The sequence below is a fragment of the Arvicanthis niloticus genome, chromosome 11 (assembly GCF_011762505.2).
Source record: "Arvicanthis niloticus isolate mArvNil1 chromosome 11, mArvNil1.pat.X, whole genome shotgun sequence".
NCBI classification, from domain to species: Eukaryota; Metazoa; Chordata; class Mammalia; order Rodentia; family Muridae; genus Arvicanthis; species Arvicanthis niloticus.
In genome coordinates this window covers 46,320,970-46,332,274 of record NC_047668.1, presented here as the reverse complement: position 1 = coordinate 46,332,274, position 11,305 = coordinate 46,320,970, and the positions used below count along the sequence as shown (strand labels likewise).

Sequence of the window (11,305 nt, the reverse complement as noted above, 5' to 3'; positions counted from 1 at the left end):
CCCTGAGGTTTAGGAATTCTTGAAATATTTTTCTGACAGAGTGTAGCACCTTGGCTTTGTCTCTGATTTTTTTTTTTTTTTTCTGGTTGTATAGATGAGGCTGCCTCATGTTCACAGAGCTCTGCCTGCCTCTGCCTCCCAAGTGCTGGGATAAAAGGAGTCTGCCACCACACCCAGCGCTCTGTGTAGATTTTTGCTATTTCCCATGCAGCCTATGTTAGTCTTATACTCACTCTGTAGCCAAGGCTAGCCTTTAATTCCCAACCTTCTTGCTTTTACATTAAGTGCTAGGGTTATAGGCATGGGCCCACATACCTGACTCATTTGCTTAGGAGTTACTGACTTCTGAGATCTTCTGGATTGCCATATTTCACCAATATTGGAAGGACCCCTCCCCCCCAACTTCAGTGTTCTACTGCTGCATCATTACCCACCTCAAAATTAGAGGTAAGATAATGTTCTGTAGTTGGGTCAGGTTCCTGTGGGGACAGATTGTCTGTTTGCTTCTGCTCCATTTCAAATCATCAAGGGTAGACATCAACTCTAAGGATTCTCTCTACATACCAGCATTGGTGTTGAAGAGACAGAAAGGAAAGGGAGAGAGGGGAGGGGAGAGAAAGAGAGAGAGAGGGGGAGGAGAGGGAGGGAGGAAGAGATCTGTCTCTTTCTGTCTGAGGTGATGAAATTTCTTTAATAATTTAGTGGATTTCCTTCTTATGGCTCAGTTGTGATGAGCTACTCCATTAGACAAAAGGCATACCCTTAAATTTCATAGAGAGAACGTCTCCTGTGCCTTGGGCTTCTTTTGAGATTTGTACAAGCCCAATTTCCAACAGTGATGTGTCTCATAGTGCTCTTAAAGGCCACTGTGTGTTTGAAGGGTCCACAGGGCAGCACCTTGAATTTGCTTGTATTAAGAGTACTTTTAATTTCACCTTTAGGTCATGATTTTTCAGCAGAACCTTGAGTTTGATCTTTGCCTGACTTTTGATCTTCCCATTCTGACTTTGAGAGGAATTTTCTGTATGGAGATAATTGGTGAAGAAATGCTTTTATTTTCAAATACAGTAAGTTTTGCCCTGGCCCATTCACAGATTTTAGTACTGTAATAATTTTTTTTGTTGTTGTTTTTAAGAACAGTCTTGGGTTCAGCATCAAATCAAATGGAAGATGCAGTGAGTTTTCACACAGAGCCTACCTGCTGTTACACATATCTCTCCCATTCATCACCCCCCCCTACAGGATTGAGTGCTTTAGTTACAGTAGGGGGACTCACTCAGACCTGTCATGACCAGCTGAAGTTTGGTTTACCTGAAGTCACTCTGAGTGTCATATAGTTTACAGGCTTTGATAAATGTATTGGGATATGTGCCTACTGTCATAGAGAATAGTTTCACTGCTTAAAATGCCTCCTTAGTCATAGAGAAGAGTTTCACTGCTTATAACGTCTTAGTCATGCCTTCCTCCTCTAAAAGCCGTGGCAAGGACCCATGTTCTTATTGTCTTTAGTTCTGTCCTTTCCAGAATACCCTGTCATTGGGCTGTATTTCAGAGCGTGGCTCCTCCATTTTGGCTTCTCCCCCTCACCACTATGCATATAGGGCTCCTTTGTGTCTTTTCGTAGCTCGGCCACCCATTTCTTTTCATAATTGAGTAATGTTTCATTTCGTTGCTACCAAAATTTGTTCCAGCTAGGTATTGAGGACCAGGAGTTCAAAATAATTCTTAGCTATGTATGGAGTTTAAGACTAGCCTTGGCTACAGGAGACTGTCTCAAAAAATAAACCAAAATTAAGCACAAACAAAATTTCCATTCAGTTATCTACTGTTTCATAAAACAAACAAACAAACAAACAAAGCAAATCTGATGGCCTAAAACAACAGGATTTAATTTTACCTATTACCTTGCAGTTTGGACAAAGGTTAGTAAGGATATGGCCTCAGCTAGGGCATGTCTCACCTGTCTCTAGTGGATCCCTAAGCAGAACCTATTAGTTTTTTTTTCCCCTGTTTATGCCTCTTTACCTTTCTTTGTCTTTCTCATAAATCCTTAATCATTGCTTTATATTCCAATTTACCATTTTCTCCCATTGGGATTAATTTTTATTGAAGCCCATATATTTCTTTTTTTTAAACTTTAACTTCTTTGTTTTTTAAAACTATGTAATTTACTATGATTAGTAGTGGTATGTGTGCATGCACATATGCCAGGATACATGTGTGAGGTCTGAAGACAGCTTTCAGGGTGAGCTCTGTTCTTCCATGGTGGTTTCCAGGGGGCCTCATTTCCATGAGCGAATCCTTTCTCACCTGCAGCTTTATCTCACCAGCCCTTTAACTTCCTTCTCTTAAAAGCTATTTCTATTGTATTTAAGAATCACTTGCAAACTGTAGAAGGTATATATTTCATTGACCATTAGCTATTAGTTTTCCTTTCTAGACCGTGTTATTCATAGTATCTGATAGCATATGTTCTTTTGAGTCTGGTATCTTCTCTTTGTGCATAATTTCAGATTCACTCTGATTCAGATTGTATCAATAGTCTCTCCCCCATTATATCAGAGTAACATTTTATTTATTTTCACATTTGCAGACAATTATAGTTTTTTTTTTTTTTTTCAGTCCCCTTTTGTCATTTTGAATAAAGTTGCTCTTCCTGTTGCATATAAATGCCTTCTCTGGGCATATGTTTTCCACTTTGGTAATTACTCCAGAGTAGAATTGGTAGATGAGGGGAAGTTTATATCTAACTCAAGAGAAAATAAGACTATTTTTTCAAAGTATTTATGGCATTTGCTGTCTAGCCAACACTATGCAATTCTGTGACTCCACAGGCCTTGCCAAGGCTTGGCACTCAAGACTTAAAAAGTTTCACTCATCTTACTGAACTTCTAGTGGTATCTCACTGTAATGTAAATTTGCATTTCCCCAGCATCTCAAGATGTCAAGCAACTTTTATAGGCTTATTGATCATGTTCATTTCTTTTTCATGAAACCAGTGTTGAATCTTCTACCCATTTTAAAATGGGTTATTTTTCTTCTCCTTATTGACTACATTTACAATAAAATTTTGACTTAGCTTCTATTATACCACTAAGAAAGAAATACATTATCCATTACAGTCTTAATTGTTATTCATATTTCTAGATCTCAGTGGTGATGGTTAATATTGATTGTGATGATCAAAAGCAATGTAGGGAAGTTTATTTTGACTTACAGTTCTAGGGGGATACAGTCTATCATAGCCAGAAAAGCAAGCTAACACCAAGGCAAGTGGATCACATTTCTTGAGCACATAGAAAGCAGAGAAAGAGAACAGGAAGTGGAGGTGGAGGTGGGGGTGGGGGTGGGGGTACTGTGCTTTACTTAATGATGTACTTTCTTCAGCAAGGCTTCACCTCTTAAAGGTTCCTTGCACTTTCCAAACAGCATCACCACCTGGGGACCAAGTATTTAAATACTTGAGCCTATGAGGGACATTTTTCTTTTAAGCCATGACAGACAAGATTGAGAAAAGTCTAGGAGACACCGCGCATGTCTGTGAGAGGCTTTCCAGATTTGGTTAATTGAGGTAGGCAGACCACCCAGTCTGGAAATGCCAGCACCCACTGCTCTCTGCTTCCCTGCTGTGGATGCCATGTGAGCAGCTGCTTCATGTTCCTGCTGTCATAACAGCTGTTCCAGAAAACCTTGAGTCAAAAAGAAGCTCCTCTGTCCTTAACCTGTTTTCCTTACAGCCAGCAATGAGAACAATGGCCAATAAAAAGGCCTTCCTTTGTTATACTTTATGCAAATATTTTCCCCAAGTCTTTTTTTTTTTTTTTTTTTTTTTTTTTTTTTTTTTTTTTTTTTGGTTTTTCGAGACAGGGTTTCTCTGTGTAGCCCCGGCTGTCCTGGAACTCACTCTGTAGACCAGGCTGGCCTTGAACTCAGAAATCTGCCTGCCTCTGCCTCCCAAGTGCTGGGATTAAAGGCATGTGCCACCACTGCCCGGCTTTTTTTTTTTTTTTTTTTTCCTTCTTTTTAAGATTTTGATGGAGTCTTACTATGTTGCCAGGCTGGCCTTCAATTTGTAATCTTCTGCCCTCAGACTCTTGAGGAGCTGGGTTACAGGCATGCACAATTATGCCCAGCTATGGCTCCATGATTTCTGGAGAGGAATAGTGGCTTTAAAAAACGCTCACCCACTATCTCTCACCTTACCTTGTTGTTTTTCTTTGAGGTCCTACATCTCACACGCTGAGATATATATTTATGAATTCTATCTCCCCTACCAGAACATAAATTTAATGGCTGCAGGGAGGGGATTTGTCTCTTTGCTAAGTGCCAAAGCCCTCTCAACTGGACCACAAGTATCTAATGGACACTGAATAACTCTTTAAGAAAATGGATACAGTCTTATTCCTTTCTTTCTCAGTGGGAGAATAGAGGCTAAGTCAAAATTTTATTGTGAATATATGTACATTGACTTGTCAATTGATATCTAAGATAAAAATTTAAGGGACTAGCAAAAAGAATTGGAAAGAATCACCTAAGCAGAAACAACATTGGATTCTTACAGAGTTAAGGCAAATGCTTCGGATCAAAACTGCCCCTTTAGAAAGATTGTAGAAGCTATTGTCTCCAATCATCGTTTTCTAGGCTGTTGCGCTCTTTAAAAGAGAAGTTGAGACAATTTCCACACCAGGAGATACACAATGAATGAACAGCTATTATCTGAGCACACAGTCTGACAATTGCAGGGCTGAATAACGCTATTCATTGAGAGAACTTTCAGGGACTTCAGAGAAAGAGGCTGCCATAACAAAATACATTTATAGAATTCTCTTGCCTTGACTTCAAACAACTTGTTATCAGAATAATACTCTTAGCTTTAACCCTTTGATGAGAATTCCACAGGTTTTCTCCCTCCCCCCAGCTCCCCATTTCGCGTGTTTGGACCAAGCACCAAGTGTTGTCATAAAAGATTTTCAATTCATAGATTCAGCAGTATCTTTAAATTGCGTGGAAGATACTGTCTTCATTGTTTCCCTGAAGTCTTCACAAAGTGAATCTCAGCTGACCTACACATGGTTTTATCACACAGTGAGACTCCCCAGGAATTCCACCTGCCCTGTCTATCTACTTCTGCTGTCCCTGGAGGTATCCACAGGGCTGGGTTAAGTTGGTGCTTAATGACTTGGTTGTATAGGTTTGTTAACAGTTCATTGTGTGTACCTGTGAGTTCATATAAACACACTTACACACAATTAGTTAGACATATATGTCTAACTGTGAAATGATTCTGGTTTTAAATGCTGATGCCCTCAGAACATGGTCTAGGCACAACCTCAATCCAGGTCCGACGGACTGCCTTTGCAAGGTTGATGGCTGCACCAATGGTGCCCCCTGGAGTTCAGGGTGTGATGATGGTCAGCAAAGGCATGCAGCCTGGCTGCACTAGGGGCCATCTCTCCACCCATCTTTGAACATTGCATTTTCATTTTCTTTCCTTTTTCTTTTTCTTGGCAGTCATTGGCCATCAGGTTTTTAGTGTTGATGCCCACAGGTTTCCCGTGGAGTGCTCTCAGAATTTCTACTTGCAAAGGCTTTTTACATGAATCTTTAGAGACTGAGTGGAGGCTGGGAGTGTGGCTCAGTCTGTGCTTGCTTTGTATGCACAAACTCTTCCATCCTCAGCATTTAAGAAAATCTGTGTGCTGACACACACCTGCAATCCCAGAACTGGAGAGTTGGAGGAGCTGGAGACTGGAGTGTGTGTGTGTGTGTGTGTGTGTGTGTGTGTGTGTGTGTGTGTAGTTCAAGGAGATCATCTTTGGATATATTCAAGGCCAACCTGGTGTACATAAGACCCAGTCTCAAAAAAAGCAAACCAAATACCAAATGTGTTTTGCTCAAACATACAACAAAGCCCCTTCATTCCTGTTGTTTTAACTGTAGATATTCTAAGTACCCTCCAGGAATTTTGGGGTCTGTGACAATCCAGCCAGACTTCCATTACAGCTTTATTATTAATATGTTACTTCTTATTAGGTTATTTATTTTTATTTTTTTAGTTTTTAATTAAAAATTTTCTTTGACATCACTCAAGATAACACATCCATAATTATTACTTCTAATTTAAAAATTTCCCCAGGTTCACTTCTGTGAGAACTGTTTTCCTGGGTTCACTACTCTGCAACTGATTTCCTATGGTTTTTAGTGGAAGAAAGAATCTTCTAGATCACATCCCACCTGGAAGGAATCTTTCTAATTTTTAGTTGTCATTAATTTTATTGGGTGTTTCAAATGCTTTGCTCTGGAAATGTGGTTTCTGGTCACTGGGTACAGTTTTGCTATTTGGTAGTGAATTATATTTATTTGGCACTAACTAACTAACTATATTTGTTTGACACTAACTCGGTGATTTATAATATTGAATTAAAGTGGAAACTGGAGAAATGGTTTGCCAGTTAAGAGTGCTTGCCGCTCTCCCAGGGGACCATTGCTCCGTTCTTAGCACCCACATCAGATGGGTCAGATCTGCCCTCAGCTCTAGAGGATCCAACAGCTTTGATGGCTCCGTAGGCGTAGGCACACGCACTAGAGTGAACACACCTCTACCCACCACATACACATAACTAAAAAGAGTAAAAGAAAATCTTTTAAAACGTTGTAAGTTCGGGGGAAGGTGGCCTTGCAGTAGAAATGGTAGATTGATCCTTCTTTTTTTTTTTTTTTTGCCACGAGGTGTGTTTTATTTTTATCAATCATACAAATAATTTTCTATAATATCCCAGGGCAAACCGGTGAAATTTGGCAGTCCGATTAGTGGGGGGGTCCCCTTCAGAGACCCGCGGGCCGGTGGCATCGGCACGGAGTGCCCGGGTTCACAGTGCAGCTTGTGGCTCGCGTCCATCTTGCAGGTGGCTCTTCCTCCACATCACGAGGGGGGTCTTGGAGATGACGGGGTGGGGTGGGGAAATCTTCCTAGGCTTTTAGGAGATTTCACTCCTCTTTTCCTGTTCAATGGTCTCTTTGGTCGGCAGGGTGTTCTTCTCCTGCGTCTCGGTTTTCTTCAGCTTGGCCTTATCGAAGCTGGCGATTTCCCCCATGTCCAGCTTGTCTGCCATTTTCTTACAACTCGTGGATTCTCGTTCCGAGCTCGTGCTCCTGATGCTCCCACTCGCGTTGCTGCAGCAAGAGACTAGATTGATCCTTCTAAAGGAACATTCTGTCTGTCTCACATGATCTGCGTTGGCTAACACAATACCTCTGTATTCTGTACAGATCCATAGGAAACTGGCTGAGGTTTTGTCTTAAAGACTTTTCTTCTTGAACAACAGAGCTGTTAGCTCTTAACAGTTACCTGAATTCTAGAAGTGAACCTAGGAAAAGATTTTCAAATAGAAGTAATAATTATGGTGTGTTATTTTGAGTGACGTCAAAGAAAATTTTTAATTAAGAACTAAATGAATAAAAGTAAATCACTTAATAAGAAAATAACATTACTAATATTACTAATGAATTTGAATGTCAATTGTAATAGATAGTTGTAAACAATATGTTTTCAAAGTATTTTTTAGGTATTGGGGACTAAACTCATGGTTTTGTATATGCAAAGCACTTACTTTCCCATTGACCTAAACAACAACCAAACTGTATCACTTAAGCCATGCATTTGTCTAAAAATGTAGCTTAGTTTCATTCTCAGTTGAAAGAGACTAAAATAGGCTCCAGAAGATCAAGCTGATCGGTCTAGACTCACAGCTAAGAACGGTATTTCTAAAACAATATTCTTCCCACTTCCCACTTCATTACTCCTTTGAATGTCATCATTAAAAATGGTTGATTTGTATCAACAGCCTGGTAATTAGCATTTCAAAATGTTGTCACAGGTTTTGGAGAGACACCCCTCAAGGACTATAGCATCTGTGGCTACACTGATGGCACAAGTTGGTTGTTGTTGTCTATGGTAACACCTGGTATTAACTAAGTGCAACTGCTGAATGAATCCTGTGTGCAGCTCCCTCCTGCCCCCACAAGCTTCTCAAGGACAGAGACAGGCCACATGGCTCTTCCTATCCCTTCAGAGGCTTAGACACATAAAGCATTCTCAGGAAGCATTTATTAATGACAGAAATAATTGCACACACACACACACACACACACACACACACACACACACATATATATATATATCCTCTGGGTCTAGGCCCATGATCTTAGCTGCTCAAGTAGCTGAGGCAGGAGGATGAAAAGTTCAGAGTATGAGCTCTAGGCCAGATAGGTCAACTTAGTGAGACCCTGTCTCAAAATAAAAGTCAAGAGAGGGCTGGGGATGTAGCTTAGTGGCAGAATACTTGCCTACCATGTGCAGTGCATGAGTTCGATCCCCTGTGTTGGCAGAAAAAACAAAAACAGTAAAATAGATGATTCCTGATACTCAATAAAGGTAGCAATCTCCAAAGACATTCTAGGCAGAAGAGGTAGGAGGGTCTCTGTACCAATGGAGGTCGTCTAGTTTACAGAACAGGCACATTGGCTGGAGATATGTATGTCTCCTGAGACAACAGGAGGAACCATCTTTACCTAGTACATTATTCAGTCAGTAGAGGTGGGCACAGACTTTTCGGGCCTGCTCATCTTTCTTTGAAGGTGCTGCAGAGTCGCACCTCCATAAAAAGCACACAGGAGCTGATGGTTCTTCTTTTTCTTCTTTTTTTTCTATTGCCTTTAAACTCCTGCACTACCTTTTCGTTCATGTTAAGTGCTGCTCTTGAGAGAATCTCTATTTCCGAGTGATTCGTTGAGAACATTGAGTGCCAGACCACATGCTAATTAAGGCTTGTCACATACCATAATGGCACCTTAGCAATACACCAATTAACAGTTACTTTAATTACACCACTTACATGAAATTAATGAAGAGTCTAGCTGATGAGAAATGAGAGCCTGCACATTAGAGCAACACAGAGCATCCGTCAAGCCTCTGGTGAAACAGCCTTTGAGAAATCTGTTCCTTTCTATTGCCTAGTTAAAAAAAAAAAACCATATATTCTTAGGGATGGGGAAGTAGCTCTTTGTAAAATGAGCTGTCAACAAATAATGGAAAAGAGATCATATTTGGCGCTAGAGGGGCTGAATGCCCAGGCTTTGATGATCAAAAGGCTGAGTTCGAATCCTGCATTTGCTTTGTCTAGTGATATGTTCAGTGAACCAGGACTATAGGAGACTTTCTTCAGCCTAATAAAGAAAATCTAGAAACATCAAGAGATAACAATGTATTTGTGATGAGAGAAGATTATGCTGTCCCCTGAACTCGGGATGTTGACAATGGTCTCCATTCTTAACCACTTCTACTGGGAGTTGTATGCTGTATATATGGTAGTCTATGGCTAACATGGCAAGAGAAAAGAAAAATGCATCCAAATGGAGAGGAAAAAAAAGCAAGCTCTCATGTAGACTGTATGATCACTTGTCAACTTGAAGGGATTTAGAATCAGCATGGGAATAAAACTCTAGGCACTTCTAGGAGGGTTTAACAAGGTTAGGCTAACTGAGGTGGGAAGACTCGCCCTAAATATCCAGGGTACCTGTGCATGGGTGGTGTCCTAGACTGAATAAAAAGGAGAATGTAAACAGAGCACAGCATCCACCCTCTCTGATTGTTGACTATGGATGTCATGTGACTAGCTGCGTCATGCTCCTGTCGATGTGACTTCTTTACTGGGAAAAGAAACTGTGAGTCCACCTGTGTCTGCCTCCTGAGTGCTGGCATTAAAGTTGTACACCTCACCTCTCACCTCTCACCTTTCTCATGCCTAATTTAGTCTGGCCTGGTGTTAGAATCATTTAAAGATACTAGTTAACATTTCTGAGCCCATCCCTTGGAGGTTTGGTCTTTTCTCTTGGAGATTGCCCCAAGTCTGAGTTAGATTCAGAATGGAGATAGGGTTCCTCATGCTTATTGTCATCAGTCAGGTTGGACAAACGCTGCCTCCCCATTGTACCTCACGGATACACTGACTGGTCAGTCCCACTAGCAGATATAGGATGGGATCTTTTGTCTTGTCCTCCTTTCTCTGGGATTGGTTTTGGTTACTTTCCAAGCCTCTGTGACTCAGATTTCCCCATTGCAGAACAAAAGGTGAAGTCAGTGTTCCCAGCTTTGATATTCCTCCATCTGGTTGGTTGCATGGGTATAAGGAATATACTAAGACGTAGACATAGATATAACTCCACCTTGGAAGAAAAGTATTCAAAGGAAAGCCCCTCTAATCTCTGTAGCCAAGGTAGCTCTCTAAGTTCAAATGCTACTTGGAATATATATATGTGTGTGTGTGTATGTATATATATGTATATATACATATATGCATATGTGCGTGTATGTATGTATACACACACATACATGCATGAACAGAGAGATATAAATAAGAAAAAAAACTATGAAACATAATACTAGGCAGTAAGAAGTTATCATAAATATGAGCATATGTATGTAAGAAACAGAAGGGCAGAAGGGCCAGGCTAAAAGTAGCTCTATAATACATGGGAACTTGATGCAACAAGGGCGGGTCCTAGAGAAATGATGATGGAATTGGACAGGACATCTCCTTCCTATGAGCTAGCTGCCACAGTGCTAAAAGTCCTCTGCAGGTGGCTAGGGAAGAATTGTCATCAATACTCTTATTCAGTTGTAGATTCTATGTGCAACAATAAGAACTGGCCAGACAAGATAAGGACCAAGGTCTCCTAGTAGTGTTAGAAGCAATACCATAAACCGACCCCCAACATGACGCCTCAAATGTTAACTGAATGATTGACATGCTAAATTGGACTAGGGAAAGCCCATGAGGCCCCAGTCCTACACAGAGAACCACAGGCAATTGAGGCATGTTAGAGTGGGAGAAATAGTTTTCCTCAAGGACAAACATGCCAATTGGTTATACAACACCAAACGGTCAGTTCTGTAAACATACATACAAATAACATTGTACAGAATGAGCAGGTTATACTTCCCTCCCCCTCCTGTCTGTCTGTCTGTCTATCTATCTATCTATCTATCTATCTATCTATCTATCTATCTATCTCCATATGTATGTAACAACAATGAATGAAAAACAGGTCATGAATTTGAAAGGGAGCTAGGAAAGACATACGAGTTTAGAGGAAGAGAAGGTAAGGGGAAATGATATAATTATAATATCAAAATGAAAAGAAATCATTAAAAAACAATCTCATGGCTGAGGAGAGCATAGGTCTAAGAAGAGAAGCTCCTGATCTTTTGCTGAATCAACATCATATGCCTATCCCTTTGCCTCCT

General features: G+C 40.5%; 1 pseudogene; it reads right to left on the bottom strand.

Moving 5' to 3' along the window:
* Positions 1–6,702: 6,702 nt before the first annotated feature.
* LOC117717032 (thymosin beta-10 pseudogene) lies at positions 6,703–7,181 on the bottom strand (annotated as a pseudogene).
* Between the last annotated feature and the right edge of the window lie 4,124 nt (positions 7,182–11,305).